Source organism: Notolepis coatsorum (genome assembly GCF_963971535.1).
Source record: "Notolepis coatsorum genome assembly, chromosome: 6".
In the NCBI taxonomy this organism is placed as follows: Eukaryota; Metazoa; Chordata; class Actinopteri; order Aulopiformes; family Paralepididae; genus Notolepis; species Notolepis coatsorum.
Window position 1 is genome coordinate 181,326,774 of NC_140170.1, and position 23,942 is coordinate 181,350,715.

General features: G+C 41.8%; 1 protein-coding gene and 1 pseudogene across 2 annotated transcripts in view; one reads left to right on the forward strand and one right to left on the reverse strand.

Moving 5' to 3' along the window:
* LOC311230715 (CCA tRNA nucleotidyltransferase 1, mitochondrial-like) lies at window positions 1-22,580 on the forward strand (annotated as a pseudogene). Its single transcript has 6 exons — window positions 1-67; window positions 584-655; window positions 7,090-7,216; window positions 11,071-11,264; window positions 18,328-18,597; window positions 22,349-22,580. The product of its transcript is annotated as a CCA tRNA nucleotidyltransferase 1, mitochondrial-like (transcript).
* Window positions 1-23,942, reverse strand: part of LOC311230844 (uncharacterized protein) — a gene marked incomplete at both ends in the record, with an annotated part of 512,928 nt that overhangs the window by 116,072 nt on the left and 372,914 nt on the right. The window lies entirely within an intron of this gene.

Here is a 23,942-nt window from a genome sequence, read left to right on the forward strand (position 1 = left end):
ATGGGGGAGAACCTCTCCGTGTCCTTGAGAAGTGGCTGCCGTCGTCTTCAACCGGTTCTGGTCGAATGTAGCACGGGTCACGGACCAATTGAAGTATCTTTCTGGCTTCATTCATCTCTATCTAAATGATTGTATAGTTTTCTATATCACCCTTTCCTCTGCATTGTTTTAGGTATTTTCAGATGTTCGGTTCAAGTGAGGGGAGACGGACAACGTGGTCAAAATACAACTGCGGTGTTTATTAATACCACAGCTCAGGAATTAAAACAAGTACATCGTCTCTTTGGTTCAATCTAATTGTCTCTTTGATGTGGCAGTTTTGTCCATGATCTGATCAGCTAGGGCCGATCAGAGCCGTTTCTCCGGTGGTGGTGTTGTTGTCTCTCGGGTTTCCCATGACAACACAGAGTCCTCTCTTAGTGGTTCGCTGGTCTGGTTGTCAAGACAACCTGGTCTCCGTGAGTATCGGTGCTCAGCAGAGAGCGCTCGTTTTTCGTCTCTCCTTTGGTGGTAGGCTTCTCCTGCTGCGAAGCGATCGTTTTCTGTCATCTGGTGTCAATGGCTCTGTGTCTCCATGCTCCAGGTCCCTTCTCGCTGTGTCTCTTTGGTTCGGCCCTCCAGAGATCCTCTCTTGTCTCCTCGCTCCCGTCACCGGGTGTGTGTGTGTCTTTGTCCGTCGCCATCAGCCCTTTTTATCAGAGGAAGAGAGAGAGAGAGAGAGAGAGAGGGGGAGGGGGAGAGAGAGAGCATCCCTGCCTGCCTATTCACGTCCATACGCTTTCCTTATTTGGCCATATTCCAGCAGGAACTTGTCTGCGGGTCTGGTGACAACATGTTACACAATTTAGGCTGACACAACCGTTTGGGTCTGGTGACAACGGTTTTCACAGTTTGAATCTTGCTGACACTTCACTTGATGAGAGGATTAGTTTTTCCCTGAGTAACATCCTCATGCTTGTGACTAAAATGTTTACATAGTCTAGATAAGAAACAGACTACTTTTTCAGACAGTGCCCAGACAACAAACCATATGCCTATTGGGTTCATTATTTTATATTTAGCATTAGCATTTCACCACAACTGCATTTCTTATTGTTTCTTCCGTTTTCTGATTTGCTAAACCTTGATGCATTTTGAACACTTGGCCTCACTTGAGTGCTGCTGACTCATCTATCTGAGAGGCTCTTTTTACAGTCCGATTCACTCTGTCCCCTGACCACTCTGCCATGTCGTAACTTGAAAGTCCTTACTTAGGGTAGGGGTCAGTTTTATTGTCTTAAGGTCAGCCATCTGTTTCTGGGGAGTCAACCGCCTCTACCCTCTCAAGCCTAGGGTCTCAGAAATAACTTCACATGGTGTACTCTAAATGGCCCTTCTATCAATCAGCATTTGTCTTTCTAATCATTTTCCTTGTACATTTCACTTGCATTTATTCATGTTTTCATTTAGAAATATACGACAAATGCTTCCTGTTAAAACCTGCTTCTCTAGATAGAAGATTGATATTTAAACCAAAATTGTATTATGTGTCTGATTAGCACTAATACTCATTTATACATGTACTCCAGTTGAATCACTTATACATTGTATTTTGCACTTTACTTTTGTATTTGCACTGAAGTTATTTTTGTTGTACTGTACTTGCCCTGTACGATGACAATACATTTTAATCTTAAAAAAAGACAGTCAGGGGTTCCAGGTGTATTAACAATGTGTTTCCCTGAACAATGAGTGAACTAAAAACCAACAGGTATTGTGCTTTGTCAGTAGGGATGGGTACCGTTCACATTTGACCCGATACGGTACCGGTACCCAACGGTACCTTTTTTTTGGTACTTTAGTCTCTAAAAATGTAATCTACCTACCTCAGTTGTGGGGGGAAAAAATCCAAACTTCAAATAACCACATTTTCGACCGGTTTCGGCTTGCCATTGCCCCGACTGCTTTGTTGTTGAATCAAGTCAAATCCTAAGTAAGCATATATTGTGCGTGTGAACGTTGACATGAAAAGAAAAAAGTTAAAAAAAAAATCAAAAGTGTACAAATTTATTTTTATTTTTATTGGAGCTATCAATAATTTTATCGGGATGACGTCATAATTGCTGATATCGGCCCGATAATTATCGTGCATCCCTACTTAACACTATCAGTGCCGACCTTGTTTACATTTTTACCCCGTTGAATGCCATCATCCACCTCAATGTTAGCGTTAAAAACGCCTAATCTGTTTAAAATTATGGCTGTGTCTAATAGGGCTGACCTTCAAAGCTTTTTTTGGCAATCGAAGCTTCGGGGCCGAGCTTCGATTTTAATTCGAAGCTTCAAGAAAAAAATAATATTTTTTATTTATTCTTTTATCTTATATATGTTGTGCGACTTGTACAGCACTTTGGTAAACGTTGTTGTTTTTAAATGTGCTCTATAAGTAAAGTGGATTGGATTCATTAATTAAGTTATCCCCTTTCGACAAGGTTTCACTCGGCTGCGCTGCCTGGGTGCAGTGGGGCTGCTCTCACAGCCAACGACATGACATTACATAATTATGTTGCAACCTTTGTCTATCAAGCAAACAATTATATTATATTTAATTTATAATTTATAATTATATCAGACAATGCACCTACAAAAGCAGATGATTACAATTAAATTAGCCAACTTGGTAACACATTAGTCATAGCAGCATAGGCATAGCCTTATTAATGTTTTGTGTCGCCGTCGTGTACAACGATACTTACGTTTTTTAGGTGATTTGACAAAGTTGTTGTAGAGTTGTGATATGCCATTTTCTTCTGGCATATCTGGCACTCGGCTTTTTGGGCATTGTCTTTGCATATTTTAAAGTGTAACCACACGTCTGATGACTTCTTCGTCGACATGTCTGCTGCACATGTCCTTGTTGTTTTCAACACCGATAATCTCCACGTGCTTGTTGTAGAGAGGTGGAGTCGAGGCGCCGCTTACTTTCGTTTAATTGGAATGGAGGCGGGAAGGCGCCGCTTACTTTCGTTTCATTGGAATGGAGGCGGGAAGGCGCCGCTTACTTTCATTTCATTGGAATGGAGGCGCAAGATTTTGGAGGCAAAAAAAGAAAAAAAACGTTTTTAATTTTTTTATTTATTTTTTTACTTCGATTTTCTTTTTTTTATGTTCGAAGCTCGTGCCATCGAACGAAGCTTCGAAGTATTTAAGACAGCCCTAGTGTCTAATCTGCCCGTCGCTTATCAATGACTTGTTTGCAGTCAACATTGTCGAAACTGATTGTTTTTTAATCGGTTCATATCCTTTTTATAGCATTTCGAAAAGCTATCATTCTCTCGAAAATATTCTGAAAATTTTAAGATTTCCCCATAAACGGCATTTATTGGAATATTCTCGAATACACTAGACACGTTGTCATTTGTCGGCCTATTTGTGAATCGTTTTCAAATAAACGCTAGATTATCGATAGTATATGTGTACTTATGCACGCTATAGACGCGGGCTGAAAAATCTATCCATTTCCTCAAGATCACACACACACACACACACACACACATACACACATAGGGACACGCTGTTATCTCAGTGAATACAGCCCCGATTACCCCAAGACTGGTAACATAGACTCCTTACCTTAGATCAGATGTTCTCCAAAAAGATTATTCCAATTCCAATTTGATTGATTATTGGCTGCTGTAAATATATATTCCAGGCTGCTTTCCGTCTCGCGATCAGATCCCTCTTGATCAGACGGCTCGCCAGCACAATGGAGCCAGTTGGCTCCACCTCTACAGATCTACAGAGCCCAGGTCAGTCCTATCGACTGACCTGCAGTTACACAGGGATAGACGATAGGGGGTGCTTTTTCGCATCTGAGCTCCTGGAGGGGCTGCTGTACCAACGGGTGACTCGGTTGATGAAATATGAATTCAGATCGCTAATAAAAAAATCAAACAACGTTTGTCGTTGTCGACACTCAATGGGGGGGGGCTGATAAAACGACAATTGTTGTGGCTGGCACTCAAAGTGTTAAAACCCACCTTTTCGCTCTGGATGATCACTGAGTTACTTTGCTGTTGTATTGTGTGTCTGAGGTGTTCTTATGTTCTCTGTCTGTCCGTCTGCCTGGTTCCCTGACTGCATTGTCCTGTCCACTTATTCATTCATCTTTTTTTTTCCAGGCTGCCCCCCGAACCGATGTAAAAATTGGGCGCATCATAAATGAAAATATATCATTTTATCCACCACCCATATGTTTTAATTTCCATAATTATGTGAATCTCATTTAAAAACCTTTGTGTTTGTAAGTATTTCTAATGTTCGCCATCACCAGTTGGCCACTATCATGTTAATAACCAGGAAATGTCCATGTGAAGAGAGCAGATGTCTATACAAATTGATTTACGTCAATGTGCTTGTGTGTGCAAGTTCATCCTCTTACATTGAAATAGAAAGACAACACATTTATTTTGGTTGTTTTCTAGTGTACTGACTCACAGTCACAGGGGAAAAAACGAATGCATTTCAAGTTTTCAACCCATATAGGCTATGCTGTTTGTTTGAAAAACACCAAACAAACAGCTCAGTGTTGGACTACTGACATGGTGATAACCAGATGGGGCAAGGCTTTCTCTGCTCACGTACGGGATTAACACATCTCTCAGAGTGTCGTTCTAGTTTGTCATTCAGTCTTTGCTGTAGTGTATTCCTGTCCTCTTGTCATTTTCACTCTGGTTGAGCTGCTGCTGTTCTTGGGTCTGTCATTGCAGAATAGGGCTGTCCTGAAAACCATGTTTTGGGCTTTGATTGATTACGATTCTGTAGTAACTAATAGGGGTGTAACGGTACACCGAAGCCACGGTTCGGTACGAGTTCGGTAACAGGAAACATTTTTTTAATTTATTTATTTTTTATTAATAAAGAAAAAATTGATATATTATATTTATTATAATTATTAAATAGAATTATTTTCTATAGGCTTGCCGTGGTAGTCAGTGATACTGTGTTATGGTTTGTAACCGACCTCAAACGCAACGGCACAGACAGGAAGTTCAGAGTTAGCCAAAAGCTAGGGCGTATTCATTTACAGAGTCACAAGATGGATGAGGTACAGTAATCAAACAAACGGGGATCTGGCATGTGACGATGTAGCGGCTCTGCAGATACTCCCAGTAGATAGTGGTGAGGAATTGGCATGTGACGTTGTAGCAGCTCTGCAGATACTCCCAGCTTTCACTCACGGTGGAAAACGGAGAGAGAGAGAAATCAGAAACAGCCCAACGAACACACAGAGGCAGAGAGGTGACAGAGTCCAGTATAAATCACAAGTGACTTGATCTTCGGTGTACCACACCCAAGTTAGCTGAGTCCAGTGCAAAAACAACACGGTATTCTTCAGTGTTATTCTAACACAAATTATCTGAGTCCAGTGCAAAACAAAACGGTATTCTTCAGTGTTATCCTAACACACAAAAAACTGATAATCCAAAAAGAACTGTTTCCAAAAACTCACCAAAGCGCAACGCGTAAAGCGGGCAGAAAACGAGGCGCAGCTCCAAACGGGGAACCAGGTTCTCCACAGCGGTTCTCCACAGAAAGGTCCTGGAGAGAAAGTAGACCAGGAACAGCGACAGGGAAAAGCAGGTATATGCAGTTGTATTCCAGAACAGTAGTACTCAAAACGACCCGGCATCGAATGACAGAAGGTCAGAGTATATGAAGCCTCTGGGGCGCTGATTAGAACACACATCAGGTGCGTGATGGTAATTGATACTTGACTTAGAAGTGTGCGTTCGGCAACGGACCAATCATCACAGAATCCTCACAGTACCTTAAAGGAACGGCGCGTGTGGCGGGGAACGGACCAATCATCACAGTACCTTAAGAAGCCTGTGGTGGGGAAAGAACCAATCCTCACAGTGTTCAGGCATCCAGAGTAAATGAATTGCCTAGTGCCCCTTTAACAACTTATAGGCTTGGTAAGTTTCACTTTCACTTCTAGAGAGGATTTAACTGCACGAGACTGAATACTAGAGAACAGATGACATGTTACACAACAATGGCAGAGGATTATTTGGATTTAAACACAATAGCAGTTCAACTGGAGTCGAGAGGAGCTCAGATGATCAGTCCGAAAAAGTATGTTTATTTTTATATTTTTTTTGATCAGCGTGAGTCCGGCGGGAGAAATGTTGTTGTTGTTTGTTGGCGACGTGTGTGTGTGTGTGTGTGTGTTGGCGACGTGTGTGTGTGTGTTGGCGATGCGCGCCGTGTGTGTGTGTTGGCGATGCGCGCCGTGTGTGTTGGCGACGCACGCCGTGTGTGTGTGGTAATTGAGAACTGTAGGGTAGTCTGAGAAACTGATTTTCAAAATGAATGTTAGATTATTGTTATTTCTATAAACAATTTCTTATGCTGATGTCACCTCATTGCGGGACTGGAGCTCTGGACCTTATCATACTCTGCTGATTGGCTTACATTTAATGTTCCCAGAATTTGCACTGAATTAGGAAAATCAGCTTTTAGCTTCTGTGCCCCGGAAACATGGAACGTTTTGCACTTTGAAACTCAATTCATTAGTATTATCAAACCATGGCTAACACAGGGGTGATGTCTTCCCCCTTTTGGTGCCAGTCAAGAGCCTTGCTGCTGAGTTCTGAACCAGTTGGAGACGGGATAAGGATGTTTAGCTGATGCCTGTGAATTACAATAATCCACACGTGAAGTGATGAATGCGTGAATAACTCTTTCTAGATCGGGGGGGGGGGGGGGGGGGGGGGGGGGTAGGATGGGTTTTATTTTAGCCATATTACGGAGTTGGAAAAAAGCTGTATTTGACAACAGAGTTTACCTGTTGTTTTTCTAAGCATTTGAATAGTGATTTTTACACCGGTTACCATGGCAGCGATTGAAGCATTGTGGTCAGCTCAATTGCAAACAAACCCTCTGGGCCAGCTGTCGCTACAGTTTTAGAGGTACCCACGTCAGTAATGCAGAATGCTGATGACTAATGGGAAGATTTCCAAAATGTGCAAAGTTTATGTTTTCCTAGATACACTGTCACAATTACCACAGTCCCACCCCATGTTTTGTTGTACGTTTGTTCAACAGGTTTAGATGGAACCTTATATGATTACTTCAAAGGATATGAAGACCTACAGAAACGTAAGGTCCGGTTTGTCGGCAGTGCTGAGCAGAGGATCCAGGAGGACTACCTGAGGATACTGCGGTATTTTAGGTAGGCTGAATAAAGGTATTTACATACATACTTATCCTGTTATAATCATAATGAAAACCAGTCATATCTTTCAATGTCTTTCAGCAGGATTGTAGTGTGATGCAATTCTAATTGTGATTCCATTGTCAAAAAAAGTTAGGATAACACGCACATTTTAACTCTTAAAGGGGACATGCATTGCTATTCCTAGCACTATTTGGGCAACTTTACACAATTCCTGTGAGTCTATTGAACACATCTGTAAGCTTTTATTCAAAAAGATTCATTGTTTTATATTTCTAATCAAGTACTCAAAGCCACATTTTTCTCCCTTTGGATTTCAGGCTGTGTTGGCCTGGCTCCGCCCATAAGCACTTTGAGTGACAGTCATCCACACAGTCTGCGACTGGCACAGAGAGAGATAGAGAGAGACTGAGGGGATACTAATTAATTTTGCCGCGGGGGGCATAATCCCACGGGACAATGCATTGGTAACTTGTTTCAAATGACAATATATACCCCTGTGATTATTATTGTACTGATCGGAATATGGGCGTGCGCGTGGGAACATGTGCAAAGATATTACAGTGATATGCTGGTGCTCGACTGCGAGGGAGAGAGATAGATAGAGAGGGAGAGAGAGAGGGACACACGGAGGCACGGAGCACTGTGTAAACGCTGCATGTGTGTGAGAGAAGACTGGTCCCTCTCTCTCTCTCTCCCTCTATCTCTCCCTCTCTCTCGCTCGTCCGCTCCCTGCTCGCAGTCAAAACCCGTTTGATGAAGTGTCGGGTTACACTATGCGCTCTCTGCCTCGCTCTGTTTGAGGAAGTGAAGATATTTCCACTCGCTCTGCTGTCGCTGTCAACCATAGAGCAGTGCTGGGCGATATATCGAGTATACTCGATGTATCGCGGCTTGTTCTACATGAGATGTAGTAAATTACTATATCGTGAACATCGAGTATATGTTGTCACGTCACGGCTGAAATGAGACTTTAGCTTTTGCGCAGAGCTGTCCTCTCATTTCATTATAGACACAGAGCAGCGCGGATCTTAAATGACATGCAATTGTAATTTCATTAGACACAGACTAGCGCGGACCTTTAATGACATGCAATTTAATTGACGTGAGCAATGGGCTAACGTTAGCTGCTGCTAACCACGTTATTCACGGTGACTATGCTAAGCTAACTAGCGTTAGCTGAGAACTAGGGATGCACCGATATGAAAATTTGCCACCGATACCGATTGTTCAACTAACACAATCGGCCGATACCGATACCAATACCGATATTTGTGGCAAAACATTTTTTTTAATTTTTTTTTCTTTTTTTTTTGTAATATATATATATTTTTTTATGAAACTACTGTATATTTGTGTTACAAATTGTGCTCACCGATATGAACATAGGCCTATTTACTTACTTAAAAAAAGGAAACATCAAGAAATAGCACTATCTCTCTCCCAGTATGGTCTGCCGGGCTGCAGCTAGATACTAGTTCTGCCAGTATGGTCTACCTTGCTGGATGCAGCTGGATACTATTGTCTCAACCAGAGCTCTCAACCAATGAAATTTTGATTGACAGTCGATTCTGCCAATTACGTCACACACCGCTTGCACCCGCCTCTGCTGTTACCACCAATCGGCAAGCGCGTATACATTTTTTACTTCCGCTTTTGTCCGCCATTGATTTTGACGAGAGGTTTTCTACAACAACAACAACGTTAGATCCCCGTGGCGGCGCGGCCGACGCTTAGCTTTTAGCTCCGCCAAGGCATATTGATTTTACTGCAACGAATGTTATAATAAAACAAAGCCTTTCTATACATGTGTCTGATTGAAAACTTTATTAACAGATTGCAGAATGGGTACGGAATGAGCAACGGAATGGAACTGAGCTATGAACGGAGTAATGCCCTGCTTACTTGCTATGTTCGGGTAAATAATATGCTGATGTTATTGAACGTGTAACACTAACTATATAACGTTAATGCCACAAAACGAATGCCTTGTTAATCATAAGTAGTAACTTTGATGCAGTAGCTTGTGTGTGTGTGGGGGACTGGGGACGGCATTGTGCAGGTAGGTCGCGAGTGAACTTTTTTTTGTCTTTTGACGCTACACAAATTGATGGATATTTATCGGCTACTGCCATCGGCACATTTGAGCTTATCGGCCGATAGGCCGATTGCAGTCAACAAGGCACTTATCGGCCGATACCGATACCCGACCGATACATCGGTGCACCCCTACTGAGAACCCTGGAAACGCTCAAAGCGGACTCCACAACACTAGTTCCATTCGTGAGGAAAGGGGGTGTGGTAATATTGATGAGGCTTGACAACAGAAGTTTAAACATAACTTCATATTTATTGGTTATTAGTTTCTTTATATCATCCAGTCTCCATCTCCGTGTGTTAAAACTCTTCCTGTTTACATTCAAGTGTGACATCATCACCTACGGCAGCTTAGACGATCAAAACGCAAACCTAGAACAAAACCAGAGTCAGTCAGTCAGTCAGTCAGTCAGTCAGTCAGTCAGTCAGTCAGTCAGTCAGTCAGTCAGTCAGTCAGTCAGTCAGTCAGTCAGTCAGTCAGTCAGTCACTCTCTCTCTCTCTCTCTCTCTCTCTCTCTCTCTCTCTCTCTCTCTCTCTCTCTCTCTCTCTCTCTCTCTCTCTCTCTCTCTCTCGCTCTGATTTTAAAGTAGCCAAACGTTACAGTATAAATACTAACTGGATAGTTGATGATATAAACATTTAATTTCATTATCTGAAATATTCTAAAATCATTAAGTCTGCTATAAGCCATTATCCCTTTGTGTGTGATTATTATTTTCTCACAGTAGTGTGTGTGTGTGTGTGTGTATATATATATAGCTTACCACCACCGGTATGACTGTGTATGAACGAATAATGGACTCTGTAAGCGCTCTGGGGTCACTGGGGTGTCATGAAGAGCGCTATATAAATCCAATCCATTATTATTATTATTATTATATATATATGTGTGTGTGTTTGGCTAAAGTGAATAGAAAACAGTACTGTGCAAAAGTCTTTTATATAAATAGTCTTAGATGTAAATAATTTTTTTTATTAGTGTGTCAGTAGACTACTCTAATTATTTTTTAAAGCATCTTCATGGTTTAATAATGCAAACATATGTTGCAGGGACTTATTATAATCATCATATTGGCGTGACTATGCATCAAAGGGTTAAATCAAGCATTTTTAAGTGCTTTAGAGTTTAGAGGAAATGTCGAAATATCGCGATATATATCGTGTATCATATGGCCAAAAAATATTGCGATATCATTTAGAGGCCATATCGCCCAGCCCTACCATAGAGCGTTAGTTATGCAAATCATTGCTATATTCACATCAGCAAAACTGTCAAATCAGAACAGCTTAATTGAGTGAGGGAAGATCTCGTGAACTCGAGACTAGACTGAGTCAATATGGTAATTAGAGACACAGACCCATTGATACTAACCCCTATTACTATAAAACCATGCTAAACACAGAAAAAATCCATTTATAATGCATGTCCCCTTTAAGTTTATCTGAAATATTGACATTTATTATTTGAAATTTTGAATTTTGGTTTTATCACTCTTTTAAGTTTCCATGAAGTTAATGCAATGCACATCAATTTAATCTTCAGGATTATCATTATATTAACTCTTTCATGTTATTGTTTTGTCTTTAGAAGTTTACCACTAAATAGCTTACAGTAGCCATTGCTACATCAGCATTAGAATGATCAGTTCTAAAATTGTATCTCGCTTGTAAGATCAGACACCTGGGTTAATGTCTTCCATTTTACCAGCCAGCCCTGACCGACTGTTGGGCCATTTCTATGACTGCAACACAGGTTCTATGGCAGGGTGGCGGTGAAGCCTTGTGACCATGAGCCAGAGACGTTGGATGCCATCAGGAAGAACGCCCGGGGCCTGTCTGCCATCTCAGGAGAGCACATCTAGGTGGAGCTGAAAAAGATGGCCGTAGGAAGCCATGCTGCTCACTTGCTGGAGCTCATGTACAACCTGGGACTAGCTCAATACATGGGTGAGAGAGGACAGATTAACACAACCTGGGACTAGGTCAATACATGGGTGAGACAGACCCGGCGCCATGGGCGGGCATTGGGGGGCCTGGCCCGCCCACTGAGTCAGCTGTGCCCACCCTGAAAAAAAAAACATTTTATTTTTATTTTTTTTAATCAAAGTCGACTATCCAAATGCTTAGTCGGGGACAGCCCTAGTGGGCACTGATGTCAACAACAACACTACTGAAGCTAGCACGGCACTCTGTGAGAATTCGTTTTCTACCCTCAAGAACATCTTTACAGAACATCGCCTTAGTATGCTTCATCGACGCAAGGCCAATTTAATTCAGTTGGCATTTGAGAAGGACTTAACAAAAAAGTTCAGGAATGAGTGGAGGGGCAGTGTTTTAAGAAGATTTCACTCTGTCCCCAAACGCCGCTTGCCGCTCTACTAATGATGGTGAGTAGCCTGTGGAGGAATTTTGTTTGCTTTTTTATGCACTTTATTTTTGTCAGTTCAGTTTGTCAGTGAATTCAGAAGTGTTGAATAAATGGAGACTTTTCAAAGATATAGAATAGAATAGAATAGAAATGTATTATCCTGAGGGGAATTTGACACTCCAAATCACTCAACATTAAACATTTAGACAGAACAAGTCACAAATAAGAATAACAAAACAAATGGCCTAAGAATAGAATAAAATGAAATAGAATAAAATAGAATAAAAGATACAGTAAATAAATATAGTAAAAATATACTGAAGTCTACAGTAGGTGTAATATTGCACAGTGCTGTTTAAAAAGTAAGAGTCCAGGAAGATGGTAACTGTCACTCTGTGCTCAGTGATGCAGTGAGGCACAGTGATGCATTGTATAGTCTGATGGCTGTCGGAATGAAGGACTTCCTGTGCCGTTCAGTGCTGCATTTAGGTAGTGTGAGCCTATAACATGCTCCTCCTGTCAGCCAAGTCTGTGTATAGTGGGTGGGAGGGGTTTTCCCTGATGGCCTGGAGCTTAGCAAGGTTCCTCCTCTCCGCCACCCTCGCTAGAGTCCAGCTCCACCCCAACCATGCTACTGGCCTTCGTGACCATCTTATCCAGCCTGTTTGTGTCCCCTGCTCTCAGTCCGCTGCCCCAGCAGGTCTGTTATCCGTTCAGTCTGTTTTTGTATAAGTGAATGTTCTTAAGATAGAGAAATTAGATTTTTCAATTGCCTCTCTGCTGTTTAGTTCAGCACTGTGGGCAACGCCAAGCAAGCCACAGCACTGTTGTCCCAGCTGAAACGTATAAAAGGGAACCTGTGTTGAAAAACCATTGTGCCCCCCCGAGAACATTTTATGCCCCCCCACTAATTTGTTTCTGCAGCCTGGTCTGGGGTGAGAGGGGACAGATGAACACAACCTGGGACTAGCTCAATACATGGGTGAGAGGACAGATTACCACAACCTGGGACTAGCTCAATACATGGGTGAGAGGGGACAGATGAACACAACCTGGGACTAGCTCAATACATGGGTGAGAGGGGACAGATGAACACAACCTGGGACTAGCTCAATACATGGGTGAGAGGACAGATTACCACAACCTGGGACTAGCTCAATACATGGGTGAGAGGACAGATTAACACAACCTGGGACTAGCTCAATACATGGGTGAGAGGATAGATTAACACAACCTGGGACTAGCTCAATACATGGGTGAGAGGACAGATTAACACAACCTGGGACTAGCTCAATACATGGGTGAGAGAGTACAGATTAACACAACCTGGGACTAGCTCAATACATGGGTGAGAGAGGACATATTAACTAGGGGTGGGAATCGCCAGTTTCATCACGATACGATATACGATATCGATTCTTTGGACAACAATACGATATTTGCCGATATCACAAAGTCTGCCACTATACGATTCGATTCGATTCAGGTGCCTGCGATCGATATGAGACGATATTATGTGGCCATTTAACACAATCAGTCACATTTAGATCAACTAAAAAAAGGCTACGGAAATATCAATTGACGTTTTAATTTTTGAGCTCTTCCAGACATTTAAATGAAAAACAATCTATTGTTTTTAATACAAATAGACCTCCTGTTCACTGTAAAGTGCCACGTTTTTATATACTGTATTGAGCTTTAAGTAAAATGTTTTGGAACTCACAACACGCAAGCTAAAACCCCTTCCTCTCCCAAACCGTTCCTACAATTGTTTTATGTTGCATGATGATCATATCAACATTATCTGTCCATCCTCAGTAAATAATATCAATATAATAATACTAGCTGACTTCATCTGGTATTTTCAAACGCACACGCGCGCGCACACACACACACACAGAATGCCCCTCCCCCAGTCCCCACACACACACAGACAGAATGCCTCCGCCCCACGTCGCCGTCGCCGGATTTTCAAAATAAGAGTATTGCTATATGAATCGATCTTTTTACGTTGCATCGATCCTATTTGATTATTGATAATAGATCGATATATCGATCTGGATCGATGTATCGTCCCACCCCTAATATTAACACAACCTGGGACTAGCTCAATACATGGGTGAGAGGGGACAGATGAACACAACCTGGGACTAGCTCAATACATGGGTGAGAGGGGACAGATTGATGATGCCTTGTGATGTAGGCTGGTAAAGCTATGCCTCCTAAAGTGTGAATCGGAAATACAGAAATACCGGCTACAGGCTTTCTGTTTCCGGGCACCCCCGGTTCTGTTTATAGTCCCCAGCGAAACAAAACAAGCAGACGCTCGTAAATCTCGAAAACAAGACAATGGAGTTATCAGCGGACATTTTCAACACAACTGCTAGAGTCTTCACTGTATGCTTGTATGCCGTGACAAATAAACGAGTGTCTAAATGGACAGTCTCCTAAATCTCCCAGCCTTTTGTACATGTAGTATCGTGAGGCGGTAATAACGAGCTTGTTTCTGGGGGGAGTGCATTTTCATGAGCACCGTGTCGTGAATTGGTCCGTTCAGAGGCAGCTTTCAGGGGCGGGACATTCTACCCAATTCACACTTTCGGCCGTAGTGCTTTACCAGGCTTTATCTCTCGAGATAAAGCTGGGAACGAGGTTACTTGTGATGCCAGGGCCTGGGTGGATACTCAATTCTCATTGGCTGGAAGGGTGTTGATTAATTTCAGATCCTGCACAGCTGCAGTCTTCTCACAGTTACAGATGAATGTGCTATCAGTATTTGAGTCCTTTATGGCAGGTGATATAAACCATGTACTGTTAAAAATATATAATGATAATGCAAGCTTACTGAAAACTTTCCTTCTTGAAAGTAATGATGCACTGTTACTTTTCAGTGTATCGACTTAACGATTAGAGGCAATGCACATTGATAGATGCAACTATGACCGGCTTGCATCAGCTGATCTTGCTAATGTTAGATAGGCAATATGAGTCCTCAAAATAAAGCAAAGCACATGGCTAATTTCCATATGAGATGTGCCTAGCTGTATGATTCCCTAACAGCAAATGGCTACTTTGCAATTCCTTTACATAAACGGTCATCACACAATTCAACTTGTAATGACTCTACTTGAGGTTACGACTGATGGTACACATAGCCTACTGTTTTTTTGTGAACATTTTTATATTTCTCATTAGGGATGTCCGATTATCGGCCTACCGATATTATCGGCCGATATTGGCATAAAATGTGATATGGAAAAATATCGGTATCGTGTTTTTTTTATACATTTATTTAACCTTTATTTACCCAGGCAAGCAAGTACGAACAAATTATTATTTTATTTATTGTCAAAGTATGCATAATGTTGTGTTAATTACACGACAAGAGATATGTAATGTTAATTACCTGAAATTATTCAGTTTTTTGGGGGGGGAGAAACCCTGCATATATCGGTATCGGTTGATATCGGTATCGGAAATTAAGAGTTGGACAATATCGGTATATCGGTATCGGTAAAAAAGCCAATATCGAGCATCCCTATTTTTCATACATTTTCATAGAATTTCTTTATACAGGAAAAGATTCAAAGTGTTAGATGTTTCTGTAATCAGCCAATCTCATCTCATCATCTCCTTCGTGACTCCCTGTCCTGCGTTGTTTGTATCAACCCCTGTTAGTATATCCGTTAGTCATAAGAAACGACACTGCATCGTGATCTCTTTCCTTGGATCCTCATGTTTATTTTCATAAACATAGCCTCTGTACCCGATGTAGCCCATTCTGTATTGTCATTGAACAGTCTTAAATCATTCTTCTCCACCGTCTCTTCTCTCAATGGTTCTGGGCCTCGTTGTAGCCAACCAGCCAGTATCCTGTTAGCCGAAGCTAGCGATGATGTGTCATATTCCCCTCCCCCACCCGGCGAGGGTGAGGAGGGATTTCAAAGTCTGTCAACGCGACTGCTCGATTCCGCCTTGTGTCTTAGTCTAATCTTACCCGGAAGAAACTCATCATAACGTCTTCCCCCTAGCAACAGGGCCCCCCGCCCCCTCTCCTCGTTACTACATGACATGCAGTCTTTGACAATGGCTCTTTGACCCATATCACTATAGCAACGGCGATGTTGATATTATCCCCCTAGTTCTCGCTGACCAAACCTGCACTTTATCCAGATCGAGTAACCTTGATGCTGTGGCTATCAGCTGTTGTTGTTAAAGAGCACAGCCCGAATCCTCATCTGCTGCTGTTAGTCTGCTGCAACACACTCTGACTGCTGGCTACTTTTAAGATATATAGATCCGTCTGAGTAGATGCTGTCACCCACCAATACATTATATACACATTGAAAAACACAGATTCCTTCAAAAGTAAACATTACATTACATAAAATGTGCTACATTTAAACAGGTCTGACTCAGTTAAAACTGATTGCAATCCAAAACAATAACAACCTAAAGAAATAACAGAACATAGACCGCTAGACGCACACTACAGAGGAGATGACACTATAGAGGAGATGACTTAAGTGGACTGAGTAAGATACGTGCAAGATGAATCAATGGTTACAAGTGTGTCCCTCCATCACATAGTGTTGATATGCCTTTTTTATGTGTCTAATGGAGGTTATTACTCCAATAATAATATGGGATATCATTCCAGGTAGTTATTGTTGTGAAATAGATTTAGTGATGCATTCCTGTCTTGTGTTATGTCTTGGCAGTAGAGCAGTGAGTGCTGGAGCGCAGTTATTATTTTAGATATGAAAGTAAAATGTAATGGCTAGACTAGTTGTATTGTATCAAATGTAAACGTGGAGTGCAGTGGTGAGTCCAAGGGGGGGACGTTGCCATGGATCTTCTATACGCTTTATTGTCTAGTCTTACTATTGGTTCACTGGTCTCCTTTGTGGTGAGGGACCAGATTGGGAGACAATAGGATATTGCTGAAATAATGATTGCATGTAGATATGTGTCTGCGTCTGAGAGAGTACTGATGATATTGTCTGATCTTCTTATGAACATGCAGTTTCTGGTTGAGCTTCTTCGTTAACTTATGAATGTGGTTTCGATAGGTGAGTTGTGAATCCAAAAATACAGGAATATTATCCAACATATTGGTTTTGGTTTGGGTATTGGTTTTTAATGTGATTTGATCATTCCAGGAAGCTGGCACATCAACACAAAAGACTGCTTCACTGCCTTGGGGTCAAACATACTGCCAGATCATGTTCACCATTTGTCAACCATTTGCAACATTATTGACCATAAGGCTCGATGCATAACTCTAGTTGAAGAGGTGGTTGTCAAGCTCTTGAAGAAAACAAATAAATGAATATTCTTGACATTACATCAGTAACCACATCCAATAAACTGTATTGAAATATTATATTATCTGTGACAATGATAAAAAAAAACAAGTCCGGCGTAGTTCCTCATTAAGTCCTGATGGTTCAACTATGTTGAGTTTGGTGATCCAGAATGCTTCTCTATGTAGCAACCTATTAATAATGTGTCTACCTCTAGGGGAAGGTGTTCTTTTTTCAATCCCCCAGAATTTGAGACACACTGGACTGTGAACCACGATTGTTAACACCTTGTCATTTTCCGGCTGATTTATGAATCGTTTCAAATAAACGCTAGATTATCGATAGTATATGTGTACTTATGCACGCTAGAGAAGCGGGCTGAAAAATTGATTATCTATGCCGTGCCTGGCGCTAACGTTACGCACACACTGTACACACACAGGAGACACGTTGTGAACGCTGTGAAAAAAAACTCTGATTAACCCAATACTGGAAAAATAAAGTCCTTACCTCAGATCAGATGTTCTGCAAAAAGATGAATCCAATTCCTGATCGCCATTCCAAATATCGATCGCGTTTATTGATCCAACGTTATACCTCGAAACACATAATCGACGCTTCTTCCAGTGCCCTCAGTGGATGCAATAGTCTCAGGTTACATGCCTCAGAAGTAAAATGTGGAGCCTGGAGGTTTTTTTCTGATGCATTCCCATCGACTCCATTCCAATGGGTGCAATACCATCCGGGAGACGATAGGGGGCGGTATTTGCCCTTTTCGAGCTCAGAGCCATTCCCAATGATAACATGAGGCTGGATGGATGAAAAATTAATGGATATCGCTAATAAAAGAAATAACGATTAAATAACGAGATTTCTCGTCATTGGCACACAACGCATGGCGGCCAACAACGAGATTTCTCGTCTTTGGCACCCATGTGTTCATGAATGAGGGTGGAGGCTTGAACCGTCTCAACACACAGTGGAATACAACCCTCATCTTTTTAATTAAATTACTTTTAATTCATGAAAATACGTCTGACAAAAGCCCTTTCAACTGAAACTCATCTGGATCTACCTCCTGATATTCACTAACAGGCTTTATTCATCATACTGCTTTTATAGGGTTGTGTACATAGTTGTTTTCTTTCTATATTAGTCACTTATCTAAATATAAATTTTATATTTATTTATTTATTTATATATATATATATATATATATATATATATATATATATATATATATATATATATATATATATATATATATATATATATATATATATATATATATATACACAAAATGTCAACCCATGCAGTATATTCTTGCTCGTCCAAGGTCTACCACCAGATGGCGACATTGAGGAGATGAAGCGAGTGTGCCAGCGCTCCAAGGACCACTCTCCCAGGCCTGTGACAGTCTGTCTACTCTCTTCCGCTGTCCTGAGGAGGTGGAGAGGATGGACCTGCGGCTGAAGGTGTCCAAGGAGGAGAAGACCTTGGCTCTGTTCCTAGTCAAACACAGACGAGACCTCCGCAAGAGCCAGGATGAGCCTGACAGCATTAAGCCCTTCTCTGACTTCATCATCGATGCGAGTATGGAACCAGGGTTGGGATCAGCTCCAATTTCAAAAATTGCTGGTTACTGGTTTGATTGATTGATTGATTTTATTGTGGATTAGAGACATCATCCAAGGGATAAAAACATGATAAAATTCAAGCACTTATTTCCATCATGGTTCCTGGTATTAAAAAACAGGACATACATCAACATAAAACAACATCATAAAAACATCAACATAAAACAGCATCATAAAACATTAAGATACAATATATACAGTTGAAGATGGAAGAATAATAAATAAATATGCTACCCTCTCTTTCCTATGCCGATAGCCATGATCGTACATGCTTTTTGAAGCCAGTTAACCCGGGGGCCTGTTTAATGCTGCTGGAACATCCATTCTCACCTGCTGTCAAGAGGTTGGATCTTGGCGGCTGGGTGGCGTAGCAGAGATTGCGCTTGTCGCCAATGAGAGACTCCGTTATCGAATCCCAGTCTCAGCATTGCCTTCCACTTGGGCCGGCCGTCGTACTAGCTCATTTGGCAGAGCAGGGTGGAAGTCGATGGGTGGGGATTGGACGTTGTGGACAGCGACTGCTACAGGTCGGTTGGGTGACGCCTGCACAGCAGAGACAGGCTATGTGTCCACAGCGGACATTTTATGAGTTGTCAGCTCCTTTCTGTCATTCATTTCTATGCTGGAGACGCGACAGACACGCTCCTCTTCCCAGCACTGTGCCTCGCGTTTTATGTGCTCTCGGCGGCCGCGTTTTAGGCGGAGCGCTCCCAGCTCATAAAGTTGAAACTAGTTCAACTTCTGGAAAAGCAGCGCGCTCATCAATGTAACTCATCGAGGAAGGGGCGGAGCCGCGGCTGTCGCGAGGCTTAGTTGCATTCAGAAAAACACTCAGAGCTTTTTTTCTTCTTTTTTCAAAGCGGTCTGCCTTCAAAAAAACGTCCGCTGTGGACACATAGCCACAGGAAGTATCGGGGGCAGCGTGAGCCTCCCACACCTTACTCCTCGCCACTGAGAGTCCGCGGTGTCTGGTGAAAAGATGCGACAGGCTGCCTCCTCGTGTACCAATAGATAGATGCAAGGCTTCTATCCTCACTACAACCGACCAGTGGGGGGCATAGTCTAGCAACGTTCAAGACAGGGGAGGGGAGAATTGGCAATACAAAATTGGGATGTGAGAAAAATAGAAAATGGGGAGAAAAAGTGGATTAAAAAAGAGGTTGGATCTTTTCATACCAAAGGTTTTTCAGTATTTGGATTTGAAAGCAAATCAAATTCCAAAGTGATCTGATCCCAACCCTGTTATGAACTCATACCGTATGTTGTATCTTATTAGTCCATGGGCTCTTGTCCATTTGTATTTTTCCAGAAATTGCAGAAGAGATTCATACCAATGAACAGGGGAGGAAATTAGGCCATTTTACTCGCCAAATGCGAGTATTATTTATGTTTGGCGACTGGCGAGTGATTCATGAAGAGCACTCGCCACACTGGCGAGTAGTAAACAAAACCAAAAAAATCATTCTGCAATCTGCTGATTCGCTCACTGGCACAAGCTGAACTCTGACTCCCCCCTTATGATTCCTCCCATTTGCGCCTCATAATAATCCATAACCAATTAACATAATCGTTGCGCTCTAAGCTCCTCCAATGAACACTCGTTTTCTAGAAGATGCCGCCCATCTAGGGGAAGTGGACCGATCACTGCGCGCGGACCTACAGACTCCTGTCACCGGCTTGACAACGTAGACAAAAACACATCAGTGGATGAAAATAATTGCATGTAGAGTCGTCGCTTTCGGATATAAGTGCGGTCTGTCTGACATGGGGGCGAACAACAGCATGCGACGCGTCTCCTTCGAGTCGGATGAGAATGACAAGTGGGCGTGAGGCTCACTCAAGTCAACCAGCATTAGCCGGCTAGCTACCTAGCATGTAACAAGCTACCATAACACGCGTTCAACATAGTGGACTATACTGAGCGGCTTTGCTTAAATGCAGCCGAGTGACATTTTATTATTACCGAATTATTACCGGGTTTCCCCCCATATCACCACTCGCCCATATGCCTTTCACAACGGTGCATGATATTGTCATGTTTGTCATTCAGAATACACCTGCTGAACCCCTAGCGTTGACATGAGATTCGATTCCAATGTATTGTCATCATACAGCACAAGTACAGTACAACCAGAATACGTTTGGCATCCAACCAGAGTGCAAATGTAACAAGTCAAGTTCAAGTTTTTTTATTTAGCTATTACGTTACAGTGAAATGCTTGGTTCTTTCACTGCCCAGCCCAGTCCAGCCCAACCCAGTCCAACCTAGACCAGCCCAACTTTCCCTGCCCAACCCAGTCCAGCATCTTTCACTGCCCAGTTCAGCCCAACCCAGTCCAGAATAGTTCCCTCTTTCATGTTAATATGTGATATCCTAATATTTTGAAGAGTAGAGACGGTGTGATTAATATATGTTTTATGTAGGCGGCTAGGTGGTGTAGTGGGCAAGGCACTCGCCACCAGTGTGGAGACGCTAGGATTCGCGTGTTCGAATCCAGCTCTCCACATTGTTTTCAGTTTAGCTGGTCATCCGCAGTAATACACATTGGCCGTATTACGGGGAGGGAAAACTGAAGGGTGGGGATCGAACGTTGTGAACAAGCGACTCCTACAAGTCGGTTGGTGCGCCTGCGCAGTAGAATCAGGAAGTGTCGGGGGCAGCGTGAGCCTCCCACGCGTTACTCCTCGACACTGAGAGATCGAGCTGCGCAGGTGAAAAGATGCGACTGCTGTTACCTCAAGTACCGGAGGGGACTTGTGCTATGTATGACTTAGTCCACATTGCAGCCGGCTTGTGGGAGGCAAGAAACAGCGTTCGTGACAGGGGAGGGTTGAATTGGATGATACGAAATTGGGATGGGAGAAAATATAGAAAAAATGGGAGAAAAAGTGGATCAAAAAAAAAATATATGTTTTATGTAGGGATGCTCGATATTGGCTTTTTTACCGATACCGATATACCGATATTGTCCAACTCTTAATTTCCGATACCGATATCAACCGATACCGATATATGCAGGTAATTAACATTACATATCTCTTGTTGTGGAATTAACACAACATTATGCATACTTTTGACAATAAATAAAATCAGAATTTGTTCTTACTTGCTTGCCTGGGTAAATAAAGGTTATAGAAATGTAAAAAAAATAAAAATAAAAAAATTATTTTTTAAACCGATACCGATATTTTTTTAATGCCGATATCGGCCGATAATATCGGTAGGCCGATAATATCGGACATCCCTAGTTTTATGCTAATATTTTGAAGAGTAGAGACACTTATTAATGTTTTATGGTAATAAATATTTTAAAGAGTAGAGACACGGTGTGATTATTACTATGATTGAAAATCAATTTAGACGAAGACATACAAAGAAGTAATTATCACAATTAGCGATTTATTTATGGCTGGTAAAAAATCTGTTTGGCTGGTAAAAAAAATCATATACTCGCCACTTGGCTGGTAAGCCAAAAAGTTAGTTTCCTCCCCTGCCAATGAAGTACTAGCAGTATTCGTAAAATGCATATGACCATGCTGGTCATGCTATTGGTATTATTCATTGGCAATATCAACATAAATAATTGTAAATGCTAATCTAATTCATACAATTGATTCACATAATTGTTTTATTCAGGCTGTGGTCTATTTGGCAATGGTTTGTAGTGGTACTAGAGATTTGATTTTGACCATTAGGTTCTTCCCCTGCAGAGTCGGCAGCCAAAAAAGCAAAGTGTGCGAGCTGCTCAAGTACCAGGGGGAGGACAAGTTACTGGAGGAGCTCAGCGGGTGGAGCATCCCTCGCTTCCCCTTCAACGGCCACGACCTGAGGAAGATGGGCATCACTTCAGGCAAGGAGATCGACTCCACCAAGCAGGAACTCCGAGACGTCTGGAAGAAGGGTCGCTACCAGATGGACAAAGACGAACTCCTCAGTCGTGTCGATTTGTGAATAGTCGTTTGTGTTTGTATGTGTAAACATAACGGACTGCTAACAGACTCGCACTGAAACAATTGCTCTGCATCACAAGGACGACATCCTGAAGTTATCTCAAAACGTTAGCCCCCCCCCCCCCTCCCCAGCAGCTGTTGATTGGTCAGATTGATAATGATTGAAGACACTACATACCTTGGCTTGTGTACTGCACTGATGAACCATTTTACCCTAAATTAGCCACAAACCTATTTTATTACGTCCCCATGTACATTTTAAAGACAGATTATGCAATATGCTCGCGGCCTCACATCTTGTTACCATGGGAGCCAAGTGTGCATAATGGGTGGAGACGCCCTGATTACAACATCTGTGAAATTATACAGCTTTGTTTGTTTTGTTTTTTTGCTCCCAAAATGTCATTGTCATTAAGGAACAGTCTGGTGTTATTAGTGAAGCTGGCACTTCTCCAAGAAGTGGAAGTAGGGATGCAATTATAGCGGTTAGGGCTGAGAAAAAAATATATAGAAGAAATAAAATCGATATTGGAATGTTTCGTTTGAATCTAATCGATTTAGTTAAAAGATATATATTCTTTTTATTTATGCCTCTTCTTCAGGGAATGTGAAGATTTTAGCTATTTTCATAGCTAATAATTTAAAGGGGAACTATTTTACAATTTCTTTCACTATTTGGGCACTTTTACACAATTCCTGTGAGTTTATGGAACACATATGTAAGGTTTTTTTTTTTTTTTTTAAATCATTTTTTTCTTTCTAATCAAGTCCTCAAAAACAGCATTTTTCTACCTCAAGATCTTAAGCTGTTTTGAGGGCTCCTAAACCACTGTGTGGCCTTCGCGGCATTTGGGACATTATCATGCAGCGGTGTCTCTCTGACATCACAAATCATCACATTTTCAGATGACTCAGTTCAGTGAGGGTGAATATTGTGAGTGGAGAATTGGAAGAATGCGCCAATATGAGAATTAGAGACATAGATCATATTAATATAAGTCCACATAGCTAGGAAACAATGCTAAACACTGAAAAAGGCCATTTATAAGATAGTTCCCCTTTAAACATACTTTTCTGCGTGGTTCCATCCTGCAGACATCTCTAGTCTGCCTTGCTCTGAGTTTCCGCTGAACTACTACAGAAACTAAGTTGTCCAAATCGCATCTTTTGACAACGACAGCAGAATCTGGACCATGTGAATCAAATCAGCTAGTGGGTGCTGATAACCAGCCCTAATACCAGTATCCACTATTCGGGTCGATGCCAGACTGTAATAGAGTTTCTGATATAACATGCATATGTCAGAAATCAAAGGGAAGGGTTTTCTGCACTTTGCGCGTAGAGAAGCCCAAAAGAAAAAATT